Source organism: Dasypus novemcinctus, chromosome X (assembly GCF_030445035.2).
Source record: "Dasypus novemcinctus isolate mDasNov1 chromosome X, mDasNov1.1.hap2, whole genome shotgun sequence".
Lineage (NCBI taxonomy): Eukaryota > Metazoa > Chordata > Mammalia > Cingulata > Dasypodidae > Dasypus > Dasypus novemcinctus.
Genome location: NC_080704.1, coordinates 128,957,588 through 128,971,118, shown reverse-complemented (window position 1 = coordinate 128,971,118; position 13,531 = coordinate 128,957,588).

Here is a 13,531-nt window from a genome sequence, read left to right as displayed (position 1 = left end):
TTTAATTTCAATTAAACTTTTAATTTGCGATAGGTTCACATACAGTTGTAAGAAACAGTACAGAAATCCCATATATCCTCTTTTTAAAAAAAGACTTATTTTAATTTCTTTCTCTCCCCCCCACCCCCATTGTCTGCTCTCTTGTTCCATTCTCTCTGTGTTCTTCTGTGTCCACTTGCATTTTCGTCAGGTGGCACGGGAATCTGTGTCTCTTTTTGTTGCGTCGTCTTGCTGCATTAGCTCTCCATGTGTGCGGTGCCACTCCTGGGCAGGCTGCGCTTTTTGTGTGGAGCTGCTCTCCTTGTGTGGTGCACTCCTTTTGCGTGTGGCACCCCTATGCGGGGGACACCCCTCCATGGCATGGCACTCCTTGCGTGCATCAGTACTGTGCATGGGCCAACTCACCACATGGGCCAGGAGGCCCAGAATTCGAACCCTGGACCTCCTATATGGTAGGTGGACGCTCTATCAGTTGAGCCACATCCACTTGCCCTGTATATCCTGGTTATAATTACATCACTCAGGGAGATTGTCATCAGCAATGAGTGACACTTAACCCAATCAGTTGAATCCCTTAAAAGGGGAAGTGATTCTAGCATTCAGAGAGAATTTCCCAGCTCGTCTTTGGACAGCCAGCATCTCCCAGACCTCATCTAGAATCTTCACTGGACTTTCATCAGGGCTCATGGTTGCAGCTTGCCTGCAGAACCTGGACTTGTGCATTCCCGTGGCTGTGTGAAAGACTCTGATAAATCTCTTACTATCAACAGATATCCCTTTTTGATTCTGTTTCCCTGTAGAACCCTGATTAATACACTAGGTCATGTGGTAGAAATTGTCACACTGTTTTCCATAGTGCCTGTACCATCTTACATCCCTACCAGCAAACTATGAGTGATCCATTTTCTCCACATCATCACCAGCATTTGGTGATGTCACTATTTTTTTAAAAATTTTAACCTTCCTGATAAATATCTCGTTTTAATTTGCATTTTCCTAATGGCTAATAATATTGAATATCTTTTCATGTGCTTATTTTCCATCTAAATTTCTTCTTGGGTGAAATGTTTATTCTTGTCTTTTGTCCATTTTCTAATTGGGTTGTTTGTTTTTCTACTGTTGAGTTTGAGAGTTTTTAAAATATAGTAGTCCTTTGCTGGATATATGGTTTGCAAATATTGTCTCCCAATGTGTAGCTTGTCTTTTCATCCTTCACCAGGGTTTTTCACAGAGGAAAATTCTTTGTTTTGTTGTGGTCCAATTTATCCCATTTACTCTTTTATGAATTGTGCTTTTGGTGTCAAGTCTAAGAATTTTTGCCTAGCCCTAGATCCCAAATATTTTACTCTATATTTTTCCCTAAAAGTTTTATGATTTTAATTTTTAAATTTAAGTCTGTCATTAATTTTAAGTTAATTTTTGCATAAGGTCAAGGTTCATTATATTTTGCCTACAGATATCCAATTGCTCCAGCACCACATGTTGAAAAGTCTATCCATTTGTTGAATTTCTTTTTCAACCTTGTCAAAATCTAATCAGGCATATTTGTGTAGATCTATCTCTGGGTTCCCTATTTTATTCCATTGAACTACATGTCTATTCCTCTTCTAATACCACAACAGTCTTGATTACTGTAGCTATATAAGAATATAAGAAGTTCTGAAGTTGGGTAGGCTGTTCCTAATTTTCTTTTTTTTTTTTAAATTTATTTATTTATTTCTCCCCCCCCCCCCCCCCCCCCCCGTTGTCTGTTCTCTGTGTTTATTTGCTGCATCTTCTTTGTCGGCTTCTGTTGTTGTCAGCGGCACGGGAATCTGTGTTTCTTTTTGTTGCGTCATCTTGTTGCGTCAGCTCTCCGTGTGTGCGACACCATTCCTGGGCAGGCTGCACTTTCTTTTGCGCTGGGCGGCTCTCCTTTCGGGGCGCACTCTTTGCGCGTGGGGCTCCCGTACGCGGACACCCCTGCGTGGCAGGGCACTCCTTGCACGCATCAGCACTGCGCATGGGCCAGCTCCACATGGGTCAAGGAGGCCCGGGGTTTGAACTGCAGACCTCCCATGTGGTAGGCGGACGCCCTAACCACTGGGCCAAGTCTGTCGCCCCTAATTTTCTCTTTTTCAGAACTGTTTTAGCTATTCTAGTTCTTTTGTCTTTCATGATAAATTTTAGAAAAATCTTGTCTATACCTACAAAGAATCTTGCTGGGATTGTACATTAAACTCGTACATAATTTTGGAGAGAATTGACTCCTTTACTATATTGATCCTTTCAATTCATGAACACCTTAAGTTTATTTAAATCTTCTTCAATTTATTGCATCACCATTTTGTTTTCAGTATACAAGTCCTGTACATGTTTTGTTAGAATTACATCTAAGTACTTTATATTTTTTTAGTAATTGTAAATGGAACTGTATTTTTAATTTTGGTGTTTATGTGTTCATTACTAACATATGAAATAGAATTGATTTTTGTATGTTGATCTCATATCCTGAAACCTTCCTGAACTCACTTAATAGTTTTATTATTTTTTTGAGGTTGCTTGGGGTTTTCTATACAGATAACAATGCTATCTGCAAATAGTACAGTTTTAATTTTTCCTTTCTGATGTATATGCCTTCCCACATGGCCTCCACTGACCTCACAGTGATGGGGGAGCAGGGCATTACTGCAGGATGGTGGTGAAATTCCTGACTTGCCACTAGGTATCCTCTGACACTACCCTGGCAGGACTTGGGGTACCTTGTTATAGCCTTGAGAGGGTGAAAGTCTAGGTTCCCCAATAAGCCTTTGCTGATTTGGGTGGGGGTGGGGCCAGTTTTTCTGTGGGGTTTGGCTACAATAGAAAGGTTAATTTTTTAAACCTTTTTTTAATTCTTTATTTTCTTTTAAATGTTACATTAAAAAGATATGAGGTCCCTGTATACTCCCCACCCCCACCCCTCCTCCCCTCCCACATCAACAAACTCAGAAAGGTTAATTTCTGAAGTTTTCTGTTTAATAGGGTGCTCCTTTGGCTAGAGAGAGGAGGTTTTCCTTGGGGTTTTTTTTTTTTTTAAGGAGGTACAGGGGTTTGAACCCAGGACTTTGTTCACTGGACACAGGGACTCAACCATTGAGATACATCTGCTCCCCAGGAATTTTTCTCTTTTTTTTGTCTGCACTCATTGGCTTTCCTGATTGCTGGCTTCTTCAGCCCAAAGTATGAGATACTGAGACAGGAAGAAAACCTAGGGAATGACCGCCATGTTCCTCATGCCCTGAGGTCTCTAGTCTGCCCTCTCCATTCCACCTTTCAGAGTCTTCTCATGTTTTTCATTTTTTAAAATATATTATGTCCAGGCTCTTATTTGTGCTTATGGGAGGAATAGGGGAAAGTACATCGACTCCATTTCCCTGGAAGTGGAAATTTCCACAGGAAAATTTTGTTTGGGAAAGGAGGCAGGAGGGAGAGTAAAAGATCTGAATGGTAGAATTTACAACCTTGTCTAGGTATAGCAGGCCTGTCTCTGGGCTGGGGACCAACACTGATACAGGCTAAAATTACCACAATGGTCCTGGCTCTCTGAGGTAAGAGGGTTTGAGAGGGATGGACAAAGGTGTAGATGGGAAGTTCCCCAAACATTCACTGCCCAGACCCTGGTTACCCAACTGGATCATTCTGAGGCCCCAGGAGACCTAGCAAGACCTAAGTTGTACCAGGGTCAGGATTCCTGAGCAAGTCAGGCGAACTCAGAATAGCCTGTAGGTGGCTCCTAACATCAACTGACTTCCGATGTGGGCCTTCTAGAGATGCCAGTGGCTGTGGCCACAGCTGAAGGGCCCCAAGTGCAAGCTTAGCTTATTCTACCAGTCCTCATTCCAGCCCACATGGACCCCATGGTGGGACTGAGGCTCTACCTTAGAACACAGAAACCACCCTGGACAGATGTGGTCTCCAGAGTCCCAGGAAGTGGGAGGACATCCTCATGCAACTTTCATGAGGAGGAAGTTAGAAACAGCTTTGGATTTCACTTTTTATGAAGATTTGCTAGGTAAAAGTTCTGGTTCCCTGAAAATTAGCTCATCGAGCATGAGGAGCTTTGGGTGCCAGCCACCATGCATTTATTCATGAGATATTATTGTGAACCAGGCACTATTCTATATATCGTGGATACAAAAATAGATAAAATCCCTTCTCTCAAGGAGCTTTCTTTCTAGTGGCATTGATTTTGGAAATCTTTCTCTTCTCAGGACACAGCAGTTAGCCTAGGTTTGCTGATAGGCGTGAGGTTGCAGGCCTTAGGGTTAGGGTTCTAGCCTAGGGGGGTCCTCAGCTGGGTTTGCACCCAGAATCACCTAGGTGCACTTGTTCAAAATGCAGCTTTCTGGCCCTTATCTCAGAATTACTGATATTGACTCTCTAGCCTTCTTTCTGTTGTCCTGCCCTTGAATGAAACCTGGCAAAATCCTATCTCAGCATGGCCTCTGCACTTGCTCTTCCTTCCCTTCCTTCTGATATAATGCTATTCTCATTGCTGGCTCCTGGGGTTCATTCGGTTCACAGTCTGACCATCACCTCCTCAGGGAGGCCTGTTCCATCTCCTTTAAAATCACAGCCCTACCCTAGTCTCTTCATACCATGTTACCATATTGTATCTATTCCATAACACTTATGGATCCCTGTAATTATCTTCTTTCTTTCTTGTCTAACTCTTCCACTAAATTGGAAGCTTCTTATGGGTAGGGAGTCTGTCTTGTTCACTTTTGAATCCCTGGTGACTACAACAGTGCCTGCCACATAATAGATGTTCCCAAATATGAGTTGACTCTCCAGTTTACTGACCTGAGGTGAGCCTGGGACTCTTCCTGTTAAACAGGTGCCCCAGGTGATTCCAGAGTCCACTAAAGTTGACAACCAATGACCAAGAACCAGAGATAGAGAAGTCAGAGCCTGGACTGAATGTGGATGTGCTCGAAATGTTCTCCACTTCAAAAATTTCCCTACCATCTTGTGATTTGGCTCATTTTCCTATTTGGGACAGGTGAAGATTGCTGGTTATTTGAAGTCACTGGTCAAGAAGGTCCTCATTCACTGAGGTTCAGCTCTAGCTCCAAGGGAATTGAAATATTTTTATATTTCAGTCTGAAATTTTAATACAGCACATCTATGCCTTTCCAATCCATTTCAGACTTACGCTTACAAAAACCAGCATGATTGCCCTGTGTGGTCAGCAGTTAGCAATTGAGATTACAATGCCGAATAAAACCAATCTAGAATGGCTGTTTTGAAAATACTAACTGACACAGTATACAGTGCCTTAAACAGCAGGGCTCATGAAGGCTCTAGAGACATCTAGACACTTTGGGCAGGGCAGACAACCCCAGGAAATTCGCACCCTATCAGTGGGCCTTACCTTGGAATATATAATAACCTGTCTCCCCAGTGTATCAGAGTTATACTCATTTATAATTTCCATACACATGGTTCTTCTGCCCCGTTTATTTGAACCTATTACTAGCACTATGCCCATTAAAGGTATGTTCCAGAGACTTAAATCTTCCAGCTGTTCATATGCTCGTTGAGTCCTGAATCTCAGCAGAGTTGTAGCCAACACCTACTCTCCAGTTCATTGGACTCACCCAGGATAACTAACAAAAGGATGATAATGGGCAACATCCATCCAAAAAACAGAGAATATCTACAACTGCAAGCAAGACAGTTCCATCCATCTGCCCCATGGGATCTAAGCCCCCTCTCAATGAGAAGCAGAATGGGCATCACCATCCCAAAATCAAGACTGAGAAATGAAGAAACATAAGGGAGGAATGCAACTATGGACTAAAGTAGACTTATTATTTTAGTAATGGAAGAACTTGTATCATTAATAAAAAAGAGTGGTCACCAGAAGTTCTGAGGGGAGGGAGAGGGAAGAATAGGTGTAACATGGGGCATTTTGGGAACATTGGAATTATCCTGTATAACACTGCAATGATGGATACAAGTCATTGTACATTTTGTCAAAATCTATAAAATTATTGGGACAAAGTGTAAACTATAATGTAAACTATAATCCATGGTTAGTAGCAATGCCTCAATATGGGTTCATCAATTTTAACAGATGTACCACACTAATAAGGGATGTTGCTAATGTGGGAAAGTGTGGGAGGGGGAGGGGTGGGGCATATGGGAATTCCTTATGTTTTTGATGTAACATTTATGTAATCTAAAGCAATTATTCCCATATGCCTAAAGAAAAATGGACTTTGCCGTGTTTCTTGCCCAGCTCTGTGCCCTCCCTTAAGAGCCTCATATTTCTGGCTGGATCTAGATTGCTCAGAGGAACCAGCTGCTTTGCTAACATATGGGTTCCTGGTTCTGCTCCATAAGCATATCTATTGCTTTGATATCTGGCATTGGGCTGGGAATAGAGAGGCAACAGTATAAAAAGGGGTCCAGGGGCACGGGATTGCAAGGAAGTAAGTTGGCGGCAGAGTGGCTCCTCGGAGAATTGCCTGAAAGGTAGGACCCTGCTCTTCTCCTGTAGTGATCAGAAGGCTGGGGTGCTGAATGCCCCCGCTGTGGCGACTTCTGTCAGCGCAGCCCAGAGTGCATATGCCACCATTTCCCATTTGTGGTTTTTCACAACTGAGTCTTGTCATCAAAGACAGCTGGAGCCTGCTCCTAAAGTCCTGGGTCCTGGGCAGAACAACAGAACAAGGAGAACAAAAGGGTCGTTGTCACCCAGAAGGGCCATTGTTGGAGAGATATTAATGGGCTCTGGGTTCCATACAGTTTGTCATCTGTTGACCCTTGCTCATCAGGCTCCAAAGCCTGTGGCTCTTTGCAAATGGGGGACTCCAGAGCCCCCGGGGAATATGACTATGAATAATGGCAATGGGGGCTGTTTTACTGTGTGGTTGGAATTACCCTGAGCTTGCTAGTTACTCTGTACTTTTGGTTTTCATTTCATCCAAAAAAGAAACATATGTTTTTATTTTTTTTTTAAGTTCCTCTAAGAGATGCTCAAGATTCTATTTAGGGAAAAGCAAGTGCTTTATGTCGCTAATTTAGCAGGAGTTGTGGTGGTTTCTTTTGGCCTTGTTTCTTTAGCTGCTACTCAGCCGGCATCTTTATTAGTACCCCTCACAAAAAGTCAAAATAAGGAGCAAGGTGTGTGCTTAAGAGTGTACTAGTCAGCTCCTCTTACAGTTTGGTAAACTGGCTGGACTTTGAAGAGCATCCTTAGGGAGTCAGACTGGTTAGAAGTGCCTTAATGCTCTTCTGGATAGAAAAATTATTAAGAAATAACCAAAATTATTAAAAGCAAAAGTAATTAAAGCAAGAGAATAGAGAAGAAGTAGATATGGGGAAGAAAAGCTCCATTTGCAGCTAACCTGGTGCTAAAGTAGGACTTCCCTTTGGAGAACCTGAGGGAAAAATTGCAGCTTGAATGGCCAGGTTGCTGATTCAGTTTGGTTCATTAGAATTATTTTTTTTAAGATTTATTTATTTATTGTGGTATATACACACAATGGAATACTACTCGGCTGTAAGAACAAACACACTACAAACACATGTGATAACATGGATGAATCTTGAGAACCTTATGTTGAGTGAAGCAACCCAGACATTGAAGGACAAATACTACATGACCTCAATGATATGAAATAAACAAGCTGCCCTAGATAGCAAGAGACTGAACGATAGGCTTACAGGAAATCGGAGGGTGGAGGAAGGATATGAGCCGATGTCTGCAGGGGTGGAATTTAAGACGAGATGGTGGTAAGTATGAACACAAAGAAGAGATAAAAGAGGGGCAAGGGGTTGCCTTTGGTAGGGGCTTTGCGGGTTTGAGGGTGGCTGGGGAGGGACGGATGGGTAACGTTGCCCAAAAGTGGGGGGAGGGAGGGGTAGCATACGAACACAGGAGAGGGTCAGGTGTTGGTGGAGAGTAAAATGCCGAGAAAATCATATCAAAATATAATAAAGAGGGTTACCTGTTTAGAATGCTCGGAGGGGAGGGTCTGATGCAGGACGGGCTCCTGGGGAATGTCTAAATGCTCATTCTGCCAGAGTGGGTGACACCATGGGGTAGAAACCCAAGTAGTAAGAGTGGGGGTGGACCCACATTCTGGGGAGGACTAATGCCATCAAATAGAGGGAACGGTATCCCTCGAGAGAAAGGGTGGCTCCCAGGGCATTGGGGCAGTTGAGCAAGTTAGGCCCTGAACACTATTCCATCTATCTCTGGAAGTGGCTCCTCAGGAAACGGAGGTTGGCTGTCACTGTGGGCACCAAGGTGGAAGGGAAAATGGACGTTAAATGTGTGGAACCAAAGTAAATAGGGGGTAAGAGAGGAGTTTCTTGAGAGTACACAAGGATGGTTATAAAACATGTAATATTACACCATAACATATAGGAGATGACAGACTGATAATGTAAACCATAATGTAAAACATAGGATAACTAAAAATGTAAAGAACTGTGTATCCTAAAGTATGCACCATAATGTAAGCGCAGATGTCACCTTGTTAGAAAGCTAATGTCTCAGACTCTGTACATCACTTTAAGTAAATATGATATGAATAGGGCGTAAGAGTATCACTGTGGAAAGGAAAAGGTTTTCTGGTGGATGTGTGGGAGTGCTGTATATTATATATATACATTGCTGTGGTCTAGGACTCCTGTGAAGAAAAGCTGAGTAATTAGGGGGGGGGGGGAAGAAAAAGAAAAAGATAGGATGTGGAATTTTTTCAAGTCAACATTCTTTATCTAAGTTCTTTATCTAACTTTATCCAAGTTCTTTATCTATCCTTTAAACCCATCGCTATATGCCATTCCCTAGTAAGGGACCATGACATTATATTGGGCTTCAAATTTCGGGGAGTTCTGGATCACAGAGTGTTTCAACAATGGCAATGGAGGGATACTGGTATGGGATACCAATGACAGGTGATATATGACTGACAGGGAGCTGTACAGAACATATGTCCAGGGTGCATGGTAATGTTTGGATATACTCATAGTGGCAACAATTAAAAACCACAGTAGGGGGGGTACTGGGTTCCTGGCCAGTGGTGCTCTGTCGTGGTCCCTAGGAGAGCAGCGACAGTCTCCCAGGTACAGTGGCGGGGAGCGGGAGGGAGTGAGGGTTCAACAGTGAGCCCCTGATGCTAATGACTATGCTTGTGAGCTGATAAACCTAAAATAAGAACAAGGCCTAGAGCAACATTGTGCCTGGGAATTTCCTCCTGTCAGCCTTCATGTTACTCAAATGTGGCCAGTCTCGAAGCCAAACTCAGCATGTAAATGCAATGCCTTCCCCCCAGCGTGGGACATGACACCCGGGGATGAGCCTCCCTGGCAACGAGGGACCACTATCAACTACCAACTGATGATGCAACTGGAAAATGACCTTATATGGAAGGTTCAATGCGGATCAGCAGAATATCCATGTCTACATAAAATACCATGACTTTAAAATGCTGTTTGACCTAAAGTAAGGGGGAAATGGAAAGGAGAAATGAGTCTATATGGCTACGAGTTTCTAAAAAAGAGTCTGGAGGCTGGCAGAAGGATTGCCCTCATGCACAACTGAGAAGAGTCAGAGAGACAGATAAAGCAGATACAACCCCCAGATATTGGTTCCTTTGAGGGCTAAAGAGACCCATGGGAGTTATGGTCATGGCCGATGGGGTTAACTACCAGGGCAGATGGCCCCTCTTTGGAAATGGTGTTTATGTGTGATGAATCTGGACTCAGATGGGATCTCCCTTCATAAGACTTTCATGCTAATGTGCTGGAGGTGCAGTTAATGTTGGGGTTTAAGATATATTTAGGGGATTTGAATCTCTGGACTGACAATGTGATAGCCAGGTCCTGAGCCTCAACAGACTCCAGCACCTACAATCTGATCTATTGGACTTACCACACTCAGCTAAGATGGAGTTGAAGAAGGACAACCACCACACCATGGAGCCTAGAGTGATTACAACTGAAAATGAGAGGATTGCATCCAGCATCCATGTGGAATCTGAGCCTCCTCTTGACATAGAGGTGCAATGGACACAACCAATCCAATGTCCACATAGAAGAGGTGGCATTGGATTGGGAAAAGTGGACATGGGGGACGATGGGTATGGGGAAAGGCAGGAAGAGATGAGAGGTGGAGGCGTCTTTGGGACATGGAGCTGCCCTGGATGGTGCTTCAGAGGTAATCACCGGACATTGTAAATCCTCACAGGGCCCACTGGATGGAATGGAGGAGAGTATGGGCCATGATGTGGACCATTGTCTATGAGGTGCAGAGGTGCCAAAAGATGTACTTACCAAATCCAATGGATGTGTCATGATGATGGGAACGAGTGTTGTTGGGGGGGGGAGAGGGGGGGTGGGGGGGTGGGGTTGAATGGGACCTCACATATATATTTTTAATGTAATATTATTACAAAGTCAATTAAAAAAAATATTAATATCCCTCTCCCCCCCCCCCCACCCCGGTTGTCTGTTCTCTGTGTCTATTTGCTGCATCTTCTTTGTCTGCTTCTGTTGTTGTCAGCGGCAGGGGAATCTGTGTCTCTTTTTGTTGCGTCATCTTGTGCATCAGCTCTCCGTATGTGCGGCACCATTCCTGGGCAGGCTGCACTTTCTTTCGCGCTGGGTGGGCTCATTAGAATTTAAGTCATCGCATTCATAGTGTTGGCAAATGGATGGCCGGGCCTAGATGAATATCAGAAGAGGTAATTACACACTGTCGTTCTTCCCCTACTGCCTAGCATGAATTCAGGGGAAATCTGGGGGAAATGAACAGAAAAGACAGTTGTAAAGCAGAAAAATAAGCAGGAAGATGTTACTAATGGGGATCTAGGAAAGGGAAAAGTACGGTGAGGTTAATACAGCTTGTGCATAAATTCAAACTTATTCAATATCCAAGTATGCCTAGTTCCTGGAAGCTGATTAAGTGATATAGGTTCTTAGGCTTTGGATATTCAGGAAGGATGCAGACTAAAGGTCTTAATTCAAGCTTACCTGGAATGTGGGGGATATGTGTTCATTCAAACCTATCTGGTACTCAGATAAAACACTTAAAACTCTAAGAAACGAACAAAAAAAATCCTTTTGCATAAAAGCACCATTTAACTCCCCACTCCTACATTCTCTGTATAAAAGGGACCCAAAAATCCTATTCATGGCTCTGTTTTTATTAGGACAGACGTCTGCCAAGCCCGGTCAGCTGTTAATAAGTCTTCCTTCTTAGATTCTCGAGTCCTGGCCTTCAGTACTGCGAACGCCCCACTTCTCTCTGCTACAACGAGGTTAGGCCCACTCTGCAGATTTTTGTAGGTTTAGTCACCACCTAAGCAAAGAGCCTCAGCATTTGGGGGCCCGTTGGAGGAGGTCCCTTCAGTCCTTCAGGGCATGAAGGCAGGAGAATGGGCGTCTTTGAAGATGTTTGCATACAGGTAGGGGTATAACTCCCCACCCCCCTCAGCCCCATATCCTTACATAGAAAACCTGTTGGTGTTTATTCATGTGTCTGTTTTGTTAACAAACCTCATCACTAGTTGCTAGCTTTAAGAACTGGTCCTTTTAGAATCCACTCAGGAAACATCTTTCTTCTTTAAAGAGCAGGGAACTAAGCCTGTTAATGTGGTTATCTGCTGCTTTTTTTCTTCTTGGGAGTGTATTGGTTACTCTCAGTTAAGTGTCTCTTTGTGAAGTGCTCTGAGCATGAAATGTAAGTGATAATTATCATTATTGTGGTTATTATTAGCAGGGAAAGGACTGTTATTGTTGTAGAAGTTGAGAGGTTTAATTATTTGTGTATAGAAAGGCCAGGACTCAGGAATTATTTTGGGGAAGGGAAAATGATTTATTTATGACCGGCCAGACTCGGAGCTTCTCATTTCAAAATCCGAGACCCAAACAAGAATTTTTAGTTCCCTTTAAACAGAGAGGAAAGGCCAAATGGTTCTTTTGTTTCAGTTCTCAATAGGCTTGAATTAGCATATATTTTTCACATCCTAAGTAAGCTTTTAGCATGGACTTCATACATTCTACATAAGCTTTTAGCACATTTGGTTTGCATTTTCCCTGAATATTTAAAGTTTATAGAGTTTGCACTGATAAACTCTTTCCCAGGACTGGAGTTGTTGCCATGGTCACCAAGGGCAGGGCTGCAGTCTCTCACTGTCCCACACCCACAAGTCAGGACAGACAGCTTAGGTTATCTACAAAGCGACAAACAACCTCCCACCCATAGTCCACATCATTATGATGAGCAATTACCCCTTGTGCTTGTGACACTTCATAACCAGCAACTAGTCTTCTCAACTCCCCTGATGAGTCCTTCTGGGGGTGGTTCCTGCCACTTTAGCAAGGCCAAGAAGTTTTAACCAGCTGTTGTTGTGATTTCAAAGAGCTTGTTGATGTGGGAAGAGTGGGGTGAGGGGGTGTATTGGGGACCTCATATTTTTTTTTAAATAAGTACAATAAATCTTTAATCAGTTAATCATATTGTACATTGAGAGTAGCTTTTTTAAAAAAAGATTTATTTTATTTCTTTCTCTCCTTTCCCCACCCCCCAGTTGTCTGTTCTCTGTGTCCATTTGCTGCATGTTTTTATTTGTCCGCTTCTGTTGTTGTCAGTGGCACAGGAATCTGTGTTTCTTTTTGTTGTGTCATCTTGTGTGTCAGCTCTCCGTGTGTGCGGCACCATTCCTGGGCAGGCTGCACTTTCTTTCGCGCTGGGCGGCTCTCCTTATGGGTGCACTCCTTGCGCGTGGGGCTCCCCTACGCGGGGGACACCCCTGTGTGGCACTGCACTCCTTGCGCGCATCAGCACTGCGCATGGGCCAGCTCCACACGGGTCAAGGAGGCCCGGAGTTTGAACCCTGGACCTCCCATGTGGTAGACGGACGCTCTAACCACTGGGCCAAGTCTGTTTCCCCATATTTTTTTAATGTAACATTAAAAGGAAAATAAAGAAGAAGAAAAAAAGGAATATCAGGTAAGATAGTGAATGATTCTCTCTTGGCCTTTAGTGTGTCCATTGGCAGATTTAGGTGGACCTAGATCAGGCCATTTTTAAAAAAAATAGCTTTATTGAAATGTGGCTCACACTCCACTCAAATTACCCTAATTTTTAAAAAACTTTTTACTATGGACATTTCTAGACATACACAAAAGTAGAGAAAATGGTAGATGAATTCACATGAACCCATCTCCTAGCTTCAGCAGTGATCAACCCATGGCCAATCCTTTTGACTCTATCCTGCTACTCTCCCAATCCCACACCCCCACATAGTTGGGAATGTTTTCAAACAAATACCAGACAATCTATCATTTCACCTACAATACTCCAGTATATGTCTTTAACACAAAAAAGATTAGAAGAAAAACAAACAATATACCTATTATTATCCCAAATAAACGTAACAACTCCATAATATCATCATATCATTTAGTACCCACCCAGTATGTATCCAAATTTCTACATCAGAAGTTACTTGGGTCTTTAAACTGGTGGGGAGAGGGGATTCATGAGTGG